The sequence below is a fragment of the Moschus berezovskii genome, chromosome 28 (assembly GCF_049115385.1).
Source record: "Moschus berezovskii isolate FMDL1 chromosome 28, NW_MosBer_1.0, whole genome shotgun sequence".
Taxonomy (NCBI): Eukaryota; Metazoa; Chordata; class Mammalia; order Artiodactyla; family Moschidae; genus Moschus; species Moschus berezovskii.
In genome coordinates this window covers 25,406,434-25,421,884 of record NC_142487.1, presented here as the reverse complement: position 1 = coordinate 25,421,884, position 15,451 = coordinate 25,406,434, and positions in this window count along the sequence as shown.

The following is a 15,451-nucleotide window of genomic DNA, read 5'->3' as shown; positions in this document are numbered from 1 at the left end:
CCGACTGCAGAGTCTGAGTATGGGTTAACGGTTGGTTGGATGTTCATTGGAGGGACTGATGCTAAAGCTGAAACTCCAATACTTTGGCCACCTCATGAGACGAGTTGACTCACTGGAAAAGACTCTGATGCTGGGAAAGGTTGGGGGCGGGAGGAGAAGGGGACGACGGAGAATGAGATGGCTGGATGGCATCACCGACTCTGTGGACATGAGTTTGAGTGTACTCCGGGAGTTGGTGATGGACAGGGAGGCCTGGCGTGCTGTGATTCATGGGGTCGCGGAGAGTCGGACACGACTGAGCGACTGAACTGAACTGAACTGAACTGAAGAACAACCGTATCCAGGGAGAGTGCATCTTAGGATACCAGAAGGGGGACAGTTCACCCAAGTGACCTCAGCTCCCTGGAGGTAGAACAAGAGCAACAGTAACCCCTGGCCAAAAGCAGGGGTTGGGAAGTGGGTAAACAGTTCAGAAATTACGGGGTGAAGGGCTGGCAGAAAAATGCGCAAAGGGAAACTATCATGTTGTTGAAGGGCAGGAGAGCAGGTAGGGACCAGGAGGGCCAAGGCTGACGCACGGCTGCGGGACAGGTGGTCAGCTCCTAGACAGGAAGGCAGGCTGGGACCCCATTAGGGAAGTGACCCCTCTACCTTACAGAGGAGGAGGTTCTTTGAAGGAGGACAGAAATGGAGGACTTTGGGGGGAGGTATCAGGAGTAGTAGCAGGTGATGACAGAGTTCTAGTTCTAGGGGTGTTTTGTAAGGGAGGAAATCAGGACCCCCACTCTCGGCTATTCTGCACCGGACAGACTGCTTCCGGAGCAGAATTTCATGCCTGCGTCAGGGCAACCCACTGAAGTGGGGCGGGGGGAGGAGACAGGACAGATTGATTATTAGCCTCTGTAATAGAAATGGTATGAGAAAATCTGAGCAGACCTGGGGATGGTCCCTTTTTAAAAAAAAAAGGCCATTTTTCCTTAGGATACACGACTGTATTTAAACTGGTGAGGAACAAATGTTTTTAACAAAAGAGCGCCACCTAAAGGTTCCTGCTGACGCTCAGGACCAGACACTGTCGAGTAAAGACACCTGGTGGAGAGAAAACGGTTCTTAACAGACTCCAATGTGGTAGCAAAATGTACCCTCAGTTCAGTTCAGTTCGGTCGCTCAGTCGTGTCCGACTCTCCGCGACCCCATGAATCACAGCACGCCAGGCCTCCCTGTCCATCACCAACTCCCAGAGTTCACTCAAACTCATGTCCACAGAATCGGTGATGCCATCCAGCCATCTCATTCTCTGTTTTCCCCGTCTCCTCCTACTCCCAATCCCTCCCAGCATCAGACTCTTTTCCAGTGAGTCAACTTGTCGCATGAGGTGGCCAAAGTATTGGAGTTTCAGCTTTAGCATCAGTCCTTCCAATGAACACCCAGGATTGATCTCCTTTAGAATGGACTGGTGGAATCTAAATGTTTTAACAGTTGCTGCCTTCATATGATGTGAATGAAGCTGAGGAAAAGTTTAAGACAGCTTCTAAAAGTCCTGTCAGAATCTGCTAGTAAGTTAGAGCTGCAATAAAACTTGTGGTGCCTTTATAAATACAAAAAGGCCTGACAAAACACAGAGGAAAACTAAGCAAGTCCAGGAAGAAGTAGAGATTGCTCTGGGCCCTTAAAAATAAACACTAAAAATAATTTTCTTGACCTGAATAGTCATTTTCCCAAAGATTATAAATGTCTTATAAGCATATGAAAACATCCTCAACATCATTAGTCGATAGAGAAATACAAATTGAAACCATGAGATTCCACTTCACACCCACTAGAATGACTATTAAAACAACATGTGTTGACAGAAATATGGAGAAGTTGTAACCCCCGTCTACTGCAGATGGAAATGTAAACCACTGAACCTACTATGGAAGATGGTTTGGCAGTTCCTCACAAGGTAAACAGAGTTACCAAATGATCCAGCAGTTCTCCTAGGTGCGTGTAATATGTATATACATATATCTCAAAACACCGAAAACAGGCACTCAAATACCTAAACACCTGAATGTCCACAGCAGCACTATTTACAACAGCCAAAAGGGTAGAAAAAGGGGCTTCCCTGGTGGTTCTGTGCTTAAGCATCTGCCTGCCAATGCAGAGGACATGGGTTCAAACCCTGGTCCTGGATGATTCCACATGCCATGGGGCAGCGAAGCCCGTGTGTCACAGCTGAGCCCACATGCCCTAGAGTCCAGGCTCTGCAACAGGACGAGCCACCGCAATGAGAAGCTCGATCACCCCAACTGGAGAAAGCCGGCACACGGCAGTGAAGACCCAGCGTAACCAAAAATAAGTCATATCTTTTCCTTTTTTTAAAGGTAGAAACAACCCGGGCCTTCCCTGCTGGCTCAGTGGTAAAGAACCCGCCTGCCAACACAGGAGGCACTGGTTCCATCCCTGGGTCGGAAAGATCCCCTGGAGAAGGAAATGGCAACCCACTCCCGTATTCTTGTCTGGGAAATCCCACGGACAGAGGAACCTGGTGGGCTACACAGTCTGTGGGGTTGCAAAAGCGTCAGACACGACTTAGTGACTAAACAACAGCAACAACCACCTAAATATCCACCAACAGGTAAACAAATGGGGTTTATCCATATAACGGAATACGACTTTGCCATAAAGTGAGGCCAGTTTAAGATAGTGACATAGGAAGACCCCGAATTAACTTCTGTCTGCAAACACTCCAGTGTTCTTGCCTGGAGAATCCCAGGGACGGGGGAGCCTGGTGGGCTGCCGTCTATGGGGTCACACAGAGTCGGACACGACTGAAGTGACTTAGCAGCAGCAGCAAACACACCAAATCTGTAGTTACATATGGAACAATTTCCTCTGAAAACAAATCAAAACAACTTGCTTAGGGACTCAAGGAAAAACACAAAACACAACAGGTGGGAAAAGCTGAGACACAATTTTATTGAAAAGCCCACCCCTGGTACCCTAAACTCAGAGCTTCTCCATGAGGAACACAGGGTTATAACTCACATCAGGCATTCCAACATTTAAGACCTGCACCTGAAACAAGGCCAGGACACATCCAGCTTTGAAAGCCAACGGGACTCACATCTACAAGACCCAAAGGTCACAGCAAACAGAAATTGCTATTAAAGAGCTCATACCTTCACTCACCCGCACCAGGGCTCAGCAGAGAAGGAGCCAACTGAGATGCACCCAGACTTCATGTAAGAGGCTTACTGCTTATATTCAAGTGTTGGCCCGAGGGGCAGGCGTCTGGCCTAACGCCTGTCTGGGGCCTGCTGGGGCACCCTCCCAAGGCAGAGGCTGGTGGACACCGTCTTTGCTGGCTCCCTTTGTCTCACTCCTGCTGGCAGGACACCATCTTTTTTATTTTTTAATCTAGGTTTCCTTTTCTCCCCGCAGTTGGCACCATCTTTATGCCTCCCTATGCTGCAGTCCAGAGCACCAGTGTGTCCCAGGAGGGAGCTTCCATGTCTATCTGGTATCCTGCTTTACATCAGGTACCCTGGCTTTTGTGACTACAGCTTAGGGGGCACCCTTGATTATCTGGCTATGGTGCCAAGTGGGGCTTATGCTCAGTAAGTCCCACAGGACTGTAAGCAACGGAGAAAGCTTTTCACTGGCGCCCACCTCCAGGGCACAGCAAGAGGCAACAGTCCGTGAAGGCGAACTACAAGAGTCCCACTGCCCTACCTCAATCTCTCTTAGCAGGTGGCTTCAGTACCGCACTTTCATGAATGGATAGATCACCCAGACAGGATACCAAGAAGGAGACGTTTGGTTTAAACAATGTTAAAGGAAACGGACCCAACAGACACACACACACGGTTTCATCCAAGAGTAACAGAATACATGTTTTTCCTAAGTTTCCCACGAAACTTTCTAAAGGGTAGGTCGTTTGTTAAGCACAAAACGAGTCTTAATTTAAGATGACAAATCATACCAAGCATCTTTTCTGTCCACACTGGTATGAAACTAGAACTCAATCACAAGAAGGAAACTGGAAAAAATCACAAATCTGTGAACTTTAAATAAAATACTACTGAACAACCAATGAGTCGATGCCAATGATGTGATATACATGCAGAAAACTTCAAAGACTCCACCCAAAAAACTGTAAAAACCAATAAACAAAAAATAGTGAAGTTGCAGGACACAGTAACAATACAGTTGACTATTGAACAACAAAGGTTTGCACTGAATGAATCCACTTATACGTGACTTTTTTTTCAATAAATACACTATAGTACCACACGGTCTTGACAGTTGAATCTGTAGATGCAGAGGGCCAGCTGTAAAGTTACACTGATTTTTGACTGTGTGTGTGTGTGTGTGTCGGGGTGGGGGGCAGTATTGGGGGGTGTCAGTGCCCAACCCCCATGGTATTCAAGAGTCTCCTGCTACTGCTCAGTCACGTCTGACTCTTTCTGACCCCATGCACTGTAGCCTTCCAGTGTTCACTTTCTCCACAGCCTTGCCAACATTTGTTATTTGTTGTCTTCTTGACAGTGGCCATTCCAACAAGTGTGAGGTGGTATCTCACTGTGGCTGTGATCTACATTTTCCTGATAATTAGTGATGTGGACTATCTTTTCATGTACCTGTTGGCTGTATGTGACTCTTTTGGAAAAATGTCTATTTTTTAATTGTTTTGGGTTTTTTTTTTTCTCCTGTTGAATTGTATGCATTCTTTATATATTTTGTACATTAACCCCATATAGAAAATGACTGCAAATATTTTCTCCCATTCAGTGATGTCTTTTGCTGTTCAGGAGCTTTTTAATTTGACACAGTCCCACTTGTTTGCTTTTGCTTTTATTGCCTTTGTTTTTGGTGTCAAACCAAAAAAAAAAAATTATCACCAAGACTGATATCAAAGAACTTACCACTTATGTGTTCTTCTAGGAGTTTTATGGTTTCAGGTCTTATATTCAAATAATTTGGTCCATTTTGAGTTAATTTCTCTGCATGTTAGATAGTAACCGCAGCAGCCTATCCTAACTGACATAAAATTGACCATCACATTGGGAATGAGCAGTGAGCTAGCCAATCAGCAGTGTCCATCAGAAGCCTCATTACTTCTTCATATTTATACGCAGAGAAGACATTTAAGCTGATCCCCAAATGAGCATGTATAATCTTGAAAGCTATGGTGGTTTTACCATTTTTGTTTTGCATAAAAAGAAAATCCATTTTTCCAGTATTTTTTCAGTTGATGTGAAATTCATGTAACTTAAAAGTAACCATTTTAAAAGTGTGCAACTCAGGCATTTAGTATGTTAGTTCACAGTGCTGTGTAACCACCACATACATCAAGTTCCAAAACACTTTCATTACAGCAGAAGAAAACCTCATACCCATTGTGATGGTTAATTTTATGCGTCAACTAGGGTTGACAGATGGCAGAGGAAGATTAGATTACTGACATGGCTGAACTGCTAACTGACTACGGACCTCCAGACTACTTCCCTATGAGAACAATAAATCCTTCCTTGTTTAACCTGTGTTAGGGTTTCTGCTACTTGTCGCCGAAAGCAATTCTAAATAACATAATGCAGAAAATAGCATCAAATACACAAAAAGGAAGAAGTTTAAAGGAGGGAAAACGGTCTGAATACGATTAGATTAAAAAAATTAATTAGATGCATAATAATTGTGGGAAAGGAAATAAATCTACAATTGTGGAAAGTGATAATGGTCATATTTTTGGAAAACACAGGAAAGTCAACTTAAGAAACTATGACAGTAAGAATTCAACAAGATAGTGGGAACAGAACACAGAAGGATAACTTTCATTTATCAGCAACAAGAAACAGAAGATAGAATGGGGAAAAGATAGTACTGTCGACCTCTGACCAAGGCAGGGGTTAGAGAGGCTGGCCCCTGCACAGCTGAAAATCCGCATAAGACTTGACAGTTGGGTCTGCATATCTGTAGTTCCACACCCATGGATTTAACCAATCATGGACCATGCAGTCCTGACTGCAGTATTAACAGAAAAAAAAGCTTATCTAAACAGTGGGCCTATGCAGTTCAATCTGTGTTGTTCCAGTGGAGTGTGTGCTGTTACTGTCGTTTAGTCGCTCAGTCGTGTCCAACTCTTTGCAACCCAATGGACCGTAGCCTACACCAGGCCTCTCTGTCCACGGGACTGCCGAGGCAAGAATACTAGAGTGGGTCGCCATTTCCTTCTCCACAACTATGTTTACAACTTCAAAAAAAAAAGGATAAGATACTGAGGAATAAAGTTGCCTTTTAAGACCTATAGGAACAAGGCTTTCAAACAGCAGTGACTTCAGAAGAATAGTTAAGCAACTGAAGCCATGCTGTGTCCTTAGCTAAGTTATAAGTCCATCAAGAGCAGAGTCTTCCTGGATATAACAGGCACATGATCTCCATAAAAAGGCCAGTGATTTCAATAGACAGACTCAAGGTCACATGAAAAGCATTACAATACAGGCCAGGAAACTAAGAGAGAAAGCAAGGTGGAGAGACTACCCCCACCATACATTAAATCATATTATAATGTAAAAAGAAATTTAAACAACGTGATTCTGATGCATGATTATGCATTCTATGGAACAGTTTAGAAGGTCCAGAAATAGCTCCAAACATATGTGGAAATTTACTACATAAAGGTGAGATCAAAGGTCACTGGGAGACAGACAGGCTTTTTAATTAACAGTACTGGCACAACAGGAAAATAATCTGAGTGCCTTACACTACAGTAGAATAAATAATAAAATATTTAAATGTAAAAATACTCATAAAACCACTAGAAGAAAAGCGTGAGAAAATTCAAATACAGACTGAGCAGAGAAAGGCTTTCTAATTAAGACGAGGGCATTCCCTGGTGGTCCAGTGGGTAGGGTTTTGCACATTCACTGAGGACCCAGTTTCAATCCCAGGTCGGGGAACTGAGATCCCACAAGCCCTGTGGCACATCCAAAACAAAAAAGACTAAAAAGTCCAAAGCCTCCAAAGGAAGATGCAGATTAGTAAGTTCAAATATAAAAATGTAAACACCTTCCTTATTTAAAAAAAGTACAAGAAGATAAATGGTAAAGTGGATAAAAATATATTTGCAACTCACGTCAAAAAGCTAGTTATCCTAATAAACAAAGACTTCCTTGGATCTGAAAGACTCCAACAATCCAACAGGAAAAAAAAGAAAATATGGGCAAAGCGCACAAAGAAATCACAGCAAAAGAAATACAAATGGCTCTCACACACACACAAAGATGTTTAATCTTATCTGTAACAGAGAAATCAAAATCAAAATGATTTCAGTAGACCACCTTCACCTATCAACTCGGAGAAAAAGAAAAAGGCTGGCAATGCAATATTGATACTATGGCAAACAAACCCACTATTTTATCACTTGTAGGAATATAAATTGATAAAATTCTTAGCTAACTTAGTCATATCTATTAAAATCTCAAATGTATATATACTGTGACCTAGCAATCACATTTCTCAAATTTATCCTGCAGCTAAATTTTTCCCACAGGGGAAATGACATGTACAATTATTGTACTGCAGCACCGTTTGTAAAAAGCACTGGCAGTGAACTGGAAATCCATCACAGGGGACTGGTTAAATGAAGTAAAGCACGTGCTGACGGTAGAATGCCATGAAACTATAGCAGAGACTACCAGAGAAAAAGATCTCCATGATTCATTATTTTGTGAGAAGAGCAGGTACAGAACTGTGTGTGGTGGCTACCTTTTATATAAGAACTGTGTGTGGTGGCTACCTTTTATATACGAAACAAGAGAGGAGAAGGAAATGAAATTGAGCTACAGATTCACACACTCCCAATCAAAATTTCATAGGTTTTTTGATGGTAAGAACTGACAAACTAAGGACCTAAGATAGCCAAAAGGAGAAAGAAAAATAAAGCCAGAGAAGCTAGTATCACTTGATTTCAAGAATTATTATAAAGCTATATTCATGCAAAGATGGGCACAATAAAGGAACAAATGGCAAGGACCTAACAGATGCAGAAAAGACTAAGTGGTGGCAGAAGCACTACACAAAACAAGTCTCAACGACCCAGATAACCACAATGGTGTGCTCCCCCACCTAGAGCCAGACATCCTGGAGTGTGACGTGGGCCTTAGGCAGCATTACGACCAACAAAGCCAGTGTGTGGGGGGGGCGGGGGTGAGGGGATGGAATTCCACCTGAGCTGTTTAAAATCCTAAAAGATGATGCTGTTAAAGTGCTGCACTCACAGTCAAAGTCTTAGTTCTTAGTCGTGTCTGACTCCTTGTGACCCCATGGACCATAGCCCACCAGGCTTCTCTGTCCATGGGGTTCTCCAGGCCAGAATACTAGAGTGGGCTTCATTTCCTTTTACAGGGGATCTTCCCAACTGAGGGGTCAAAACCAGGTTTCCTGCACTGCAGATGGATTCTTTACCACCTGAGCCACCAGGGAAGCCCCAGCAAATTTGTAAAACTCAGCAGTGACCATAGGACTTTGCCGACAAAGGTCTGTCTAGTCAAAGCTATGGCTTTTCCAGTAGTCATGTATGGATGTGAGAGCTGGACTATAAAAAAGGTTCAGCACCAAAGAATTGATGCTTTCAAACTGTGATGCTGAAGACGACTCTTGAGAGTCTCTTGGACAGCAGGGAGACCAAGCCAGTCCATACTAAAGGAAATCAACCCTGAATATTCATTGGAAGGACTGATGCTGAAGCTCCATCCAATACTTTGGCCACCTGACTCGAAGAGCCGACTCATTGGAAAAGACCCTGATGCTGGGAAAGATTGAGGGCAGGAGCAGATGGGGGTGATAGAGAATGAGATGGTTGGATGGCATCATCAACTCTATGAACAGAGTTTGAGCAAGCTCCAGGAGACGGTGAAGGACAGGGAAGCATAGTGTGCTGCAGTCCATGGGGCTGCAGAGACTCAGGCATGACTGAGTAAGTGATCAACTCCAAAAATTAAATAACAACAACAAAAAAAGAAATTACATTTAAACCAAAAAAGGATAGTTTGAGTTGGTATTTTTTTCCTACTTAAGTCACAAATCCTCTCAAAAGATTTCCCTAGCCCACATATTCCTCCCTAGATCAGCAACCCTCCGAGGTTTACTGTGCCCACTTGGGTGACTGGGAATCCAAAGACATGGTGGTTTCCCGTTCATGGTTATTGACTGAGAACAGTGCTCTGTTAGGCCATTTATACACACACATTTTCTTTGACCTCAGAAGAGTCTAACATCTTAAGAAAAAGGAAAGTGAAAGTGAAATCGCTCAGTTGTATCCGACTCTCTGCGACCCCATGGACTGTAGCCCACCAGACTCCTCCATCCATAGAATTTCTCAGGCAAGAGTACTGGAGTGGGTTGCTCTTTCCTTTTCCAGGGGATCTTCCCGACCCAGGGAGCGAACCCAGGTCTCCTGCATTGCAGGCAGACGCTTTACCATCTGAGCCACCAAGGAAGCCCCCAAGGTCGTGTCAAATAAATGTGAGCATCAATAAAAGTTGAGAGACTGTTCCGTATTCAAAGACCAGTACAGATTTACCATTCAATCAATTATCAGCTAAGATAAGCTCATTAGTAGGATGCATAGGAAGAAATAACTCTCAAAGTTTTTAAATTATCAGAAATTCGGCTTTGGGAATTCCCTGGCAATCCAGTGGTTAGGACTCTTCGCTCTCTCTGCTGAAGGCCTGGGTTCAATCCCTGGTTGGGGAACTAACTTTCTACAGGCTGAATAGTGGGGCAAAAAAAAAAAAAAAAAGAGAGAAAGAAGAGAAAGAAAAAAAATGGTCTCAAAACTTTTTTGGAAGCCATATGGCTTGCGGGATCTTAACTCCCTAACCAGAGATCAAACTTATGTCCCTTGAAATGGAAGCAAGGAGTTCTAATCACTGTACTGCCAGGGAATTCCCGAGCTTCAAAAGTTGAATCAAATTATAATGAAAGTGTTTATAATAAATATAAGAGGAAGGGAAATTCTAACATGGAGAGAAACCTAAACCTCCCAACCAAGTATGGTGGTGAAAAGGCCAGGGTGCTCTTGCCAAATTCAGGATATATGTCACTCACTCCAGAATAACCTATGATCTCCACCTGGAGAGATGATCACTGTTCTTCATTCTCAAGGTGCTGTCACAAGCCCTGGAATGCTTGTTTCTTCCCACCAGGGATTAAAGATATTAGATCTGGATTGTGAAGCCAAGGAGGGAGGGCTCCACTAGCATTTTGCATCAGGAATCATTTCTCCCAAGTGATAAGAATCAACTTTAGGCTAGAGGTCAATTTGCCAAATGGGACTCATCTTGCAGGTTCATTACAAAACGGGTGTGGAGCCAAGCTGCTTAACGAGTAAGCTGCTGCTGCTGCTGCTAAGTCGCTTTAGTCGTGTCCGACTCTATGCGACCCCACAGATGGCAGCCCACCAGGCTTCCCATCCCTGGGATTCTCCAGGCAAGAACACTGGAGTGGTTTGCCATTTCCTTCTCCAATAACAAGTAAGCTAGTCTATGGAAATCCAGTAGGAGGCTTCTAGTCTATGGAAATCCTATAGGAGGCTTCTGGTAATCATTCGCTTTCAAATTCTCACCTACCCTCCGCTTATTTTGTGCAACCAACATAAAGTGCAGGCTTCTTGAAGAGTTTATCAGAGGTAACACTAAGGACTATTTCTAAAAATAGAGCTATGGTTCAAGTTTTTTGAATACCTGCATCAGGATTTCATCATTGTAAACATCTTGAGTAAATATTGGGGGCTTCCTCCAAAGCTCAGCAAGTAAAGAATCAGTCTGCAACACAGGAGACTCGGGTTCAATCCCTGGATCGGGAAGATCTCCCTGGAGGAGGGCATGGCAACTCCCTCCAGAATTCTTGCTAGGAAAATCCCATGGACAGAGGAGCCTGACGGGCTACAGTCCACGGGGGCGCAAAGAGTTGGACACGACTGAAGGGACTGAGGACACACCGAGTAAACATGAACCCAGAAGAGCTCTTATCAATTTACTGGGTTTGCCCAAGACTGGGATATTTCTTAAGATTTTCTGACTTGGGGTGAAAACGCCTTCACCTGGATATGCTCCAGCAGCAAACAACAATCCTCATCAACCAAGAAATTATCAGCTGGGCCTCTGGGACTCCCAGAGAACCCCTAGGAGCCTCAGCTCCTGCTAAACTGGTGCCATGACTGCTCTTCAAAATCATCTGGAGGAGGCCTATCTCACTGCTTTCAGAGACACAATTCATGGCCTTGAAAGCTTCTCCAGCTCGTCCATCTGACTCTGTCTTCACTTTTCTTCAAGGCTACCCCAAATCCCACGTCATATCCAGGACAACTCAAAGAAACGGAGGCTGGGGGGTCATGGCACTAATCCCCACTCGGCAGAAAATCCAAATATAACTTTATAACCAACCATCTGCAAATTCAAGCACCCCCAGAGTGTAGTACTGTAGTATGCTATTGCTGTTATTGATTAGTCCATAAGTCATGTCTGACTCTTTTGCAACCCCATGAACTGTAGCCCATCAGGCTCCTCTGTCCATGGGATTTCCCAGGCAAGAATACTTGATTGGGTTGCTATTTCCCTCTCCAGGGAATCTTCCTGACACAGGGATCGAACCTGCCTCTCCTGCTTGGCAGGCGGGTTCTCTACCACTGAGCCACTAGGGAAGCCAGCATTTACTGGGTAGGGGGCAGGGGACACATGTCGGTTCAAACTCATGTTGTTCAAGGGTCAACTGTTGTACTTCTTATGTTGAACTATAAGGTAAGGAAAGGTGCTGAAGCTGAAAAGTTGAAGTTTTGAGACTCAGAAAGCTATTTAATAGCCTGAAGCAATAGAAACAGCATTGCCTGAGAGTTGGGGCAGTGGAAACGATCTGCAAAGTCTGAGATACTCGGAATACTGGCCAGAATTCACTGGGGGTGAAGGAGGGTGGGACCGGGGATGGGGTGGGCCTTCAGCAGTTTGAAGGCTTGAAGGTTTGGTTTTGCAGGATCATGGAACAAAAGAACAATGATTAGCTATCAATACCATTTATGTCCTAATTCAGAAGGCTCTCGAGAAGGCGAGCACACACTAGGCATTTCTGTGTAACTTGAGCTCATATTAACCTCACAAAGGGAACCTTTCCAGGGGATTATTAGCATTTTATAGACGAAAACCCTGAGGCTCGGAGAGGTTAAGGAATGCAACCAGGGTCACCAAGGCACAAAGTAAGAGCCCCGCGTCCTGGGGCATCTGGCTTTAGAGCCACATTATTCACCCTCCTTAAAGGACAGCAGGACTTCAAAATAATTTCATTCACTTTTAGGGAGACATGATAAGATAAAAGTAGCAGTTGACAACCTTGAAGGAGTTCTGGGAATCACAAAATAACCAAGTCCGTGAGGCAGCTCTAAGGAGGCCTGTGACTCGGTTCAGACACCGCGCGCCGAGAGCGTCGCCCCGAGGGCAGCGTGAGGCCCCGCCTTCCCGCCGCACCCGGGAGGTGCGCGCGCACCCGGGAAAGCGTGCCCGGAGACAACATGGCGGCTCCGGCGTCAGGAGCCCGGAGCGCAAGCCGGCGGCCGGCTACGGTGGCTCGCGGGGGCCCTTATAGTGTTAGAACGCTGACTCCCCTTTGGCTCCTGGTGGAGCTAAGGGGACTTCCACCCAGGTATCAGAAGAACCCTGAGCAGGCGCGGGGACGGAACAGCCAGGACCACCCGAAGAGGGCACCCCCAGCTGGCTAGAGTCGGAGGAAGACAGAAGAGCAAGGCCATTCATTGAATTCCTTCATTCCCTCGTGAGCACCGACAAACTTCGGTTTGTACTTGCAAGTGACTCCTTCCCGCGATGCTGTAAAGGGAAGTTCTGCTTCCGGAGAGACAGGCTGGACTAAACCAGTCTGTCCAACAGCGAGTTATCAAGCGCTTATCGAGTGTAAGGCTCTGTGCTAGGTGCCCCCAGAAGGTATGAGCCCCTTGTCACATTATTGAAGATGTTATGTACTGTGGAGATGGACAGGGCATTCCCTAAGTCCACAGATGCTGGCGCTGTAGGCAGGGAGGGTACATCCTGTCTGGACGGTAACTCTAGTTGACGGGCATGTTGTTGCCTCCTTCCGGGGTTAAAGGGCTTCCCTGGTGGCTCAGATGATAAAGTGTCTGCCTGCAATGCAGGAGACGTGGGTTTGACCCCTGGGTCGGGAAGATCCTCTGGAGAAGGGAATGGCAACCCACTCCAGTATTCTTGCCTGGAAAATTCCATGGACGGAGGAGCCTGGTAGGCTACAGTCCATGCGGTCACAGAGAGTCGGACACGACTTCACTCACCCCGGGGGTTAAATGCAATTCACCAGCCACCAGCGGGACACAGGGTCGCCTCAAAGATTAGTGTCCCAGCAAGTCCTCAAATGATGCTTCTGAACTGTGGTGTTGGAGAAGACTCTTGAGAGTCCCTTGCACTGCAAGATCAAACCAGTCAATCCTAAAGAAAAGCAGTCTTGAGTATTCACTGGAAGGACTGATGTTGAAGCTGAAAGTCCAATACTTCGGCCACCTGATGTGAATAACTGACTCATTGGAAAAGACCCTGATGCTGGGAAAGATTGAAGGTAGGAGGAGAAGGGGCTGACAGAGGATGAGAAGGTTGGATGGCATCACTGACTCGATGGACATGAGTTTGAGTAAGCTCCAGGAGTTGGTGATGGACAGGGAGGCCTGGCATGCTGCAGTCCATGGGGTCACAGAGTCGTACACGACTGAGTGACTAAACTGAAGTCTTCAAAGTCAGTTTCTGTTGTTGTCAGCTTGGTCCTCTGTAGTGGTAATCAGCCAGCCAGTTAAGCCTTGATGAAAGCCCATGTAGTTGAACCCATTCACAGCCTCCAGCCTGTTACTGTAGCCACTTTGTGTATGGTTTTTTTGAACAAGCACTGGGGGACTTGGAGGGTGGGGGATAGAAAGTCAATATCCACAGTTTACAAAGACCTCCTCTCGACTGAATGCCTTCTAAGGGGTGTTTACATGGAGCAAGATATCTTCACATTTTATGCCCATTCAGAAAAATTCACCCACATATCTCCCCATAAGACCACCATACCTAACCTCTAATCTTGTTCCTTCTAAGCCCCTGATTAACTGGTCAACCCTTTAGCCAATGTCCATCATTTATTTCCTCATGCTGCCTCTAGCCTCCTAAGTGGTAAGCCAGTCATCCACTGAGAGTTCTAGCATCTGAGACGATTCCCCTTTGAAACTGTCTTTTTTAAAACTATAACTTTATTTTTTATTTTTAGTTTATCTATTTATTGGCTGCACTGCACAGCATGTGGCATGTCCCTGACCAGGGATCAAATCGGTGCCCCGTGCATTGGAAGCACAGAGTCTTAACCACTGGATGGCCAGAGACATCCCACCACTGTCTGTTCAGAGCCGCACCTGAGCAAGGCTGTAATACTAGCTTGTGCCAGCCTATCATGCAGGTGTCAGAGACTGGACGTGGGGAAATCCCCGAGTCTGTGGGTGTGGCTTGGGGAAGAGGCAACAGTGCCATCAAAGCAGGTGCTCTGGGAATCTCCAGACCGAGTCCTGTAGACACACTTTCTTTCCTCTTTACAGTGGGATGTCTCTGTGTGCATGCAATTTTGTGGATCAGACGACACTCAATTCCTGAAGGACAGCTCAGATGACTGTGGCCTTCGGGTGAAGGTGCGGCCAGCCTGCCATGAGGGAGCTGGAAGTGCCCGAGCTCACCCCATCCCTGCCAGTGCTCCCCTCTGGCCTCATCAGCCCAAAAGACAGAGAGCCCATTGATTGATGTGTCTGCATGAACCAGCCTCTGGGGTCTCCGTGCAGGATGAAGAGGAGAAATTCACTGGTTGGGTTGTGATGGCAGCCTCTAAGATGGCCCCCACTTACCTTCGCCCCCTGGAATTCACCTCCTGTGTAGTCTTCTCCCGTATTGTAGCAGGGCTGGTCTGTGCAACCAGTTAAAATACAGCAGAAATGATGAAATGTCATTCGTTGGTTGGGTTATGAAAAGGCACTGCAGTCTGGGTTTTAGTTGCTGTGGCATGTAGCTTCCTAAAATGGCCCTGAGATCCCTGCCACCTCCTGGGATTCATGCCCTGGTGTACAACTCCTTTCCTGAGTGTAGGCTGGACCAAGTGATTTGAATCTAAGGAACAGGATATGGCAAAAGGGATGGGAAACCAAGGACCATGGCTTCCATCTTGCCTGCACACTCTTGCCTTCTTGCTTGCTTGCTCTGATGAAGGACACTGCCCACCGGAAAAGCCCTCGTGGCAAGGAGCTGAGGGAGACCTCCGGCCAAGAGCCAGTGAAGAACTGAGGCCCTGAGTCCAACAGCCCGAGGAACTGAGCCCTCCTGACACCCACAGGAGCGTGTGGGAAGAGCATCACCCAGCTGAGACTTAAGAATCTTAGACT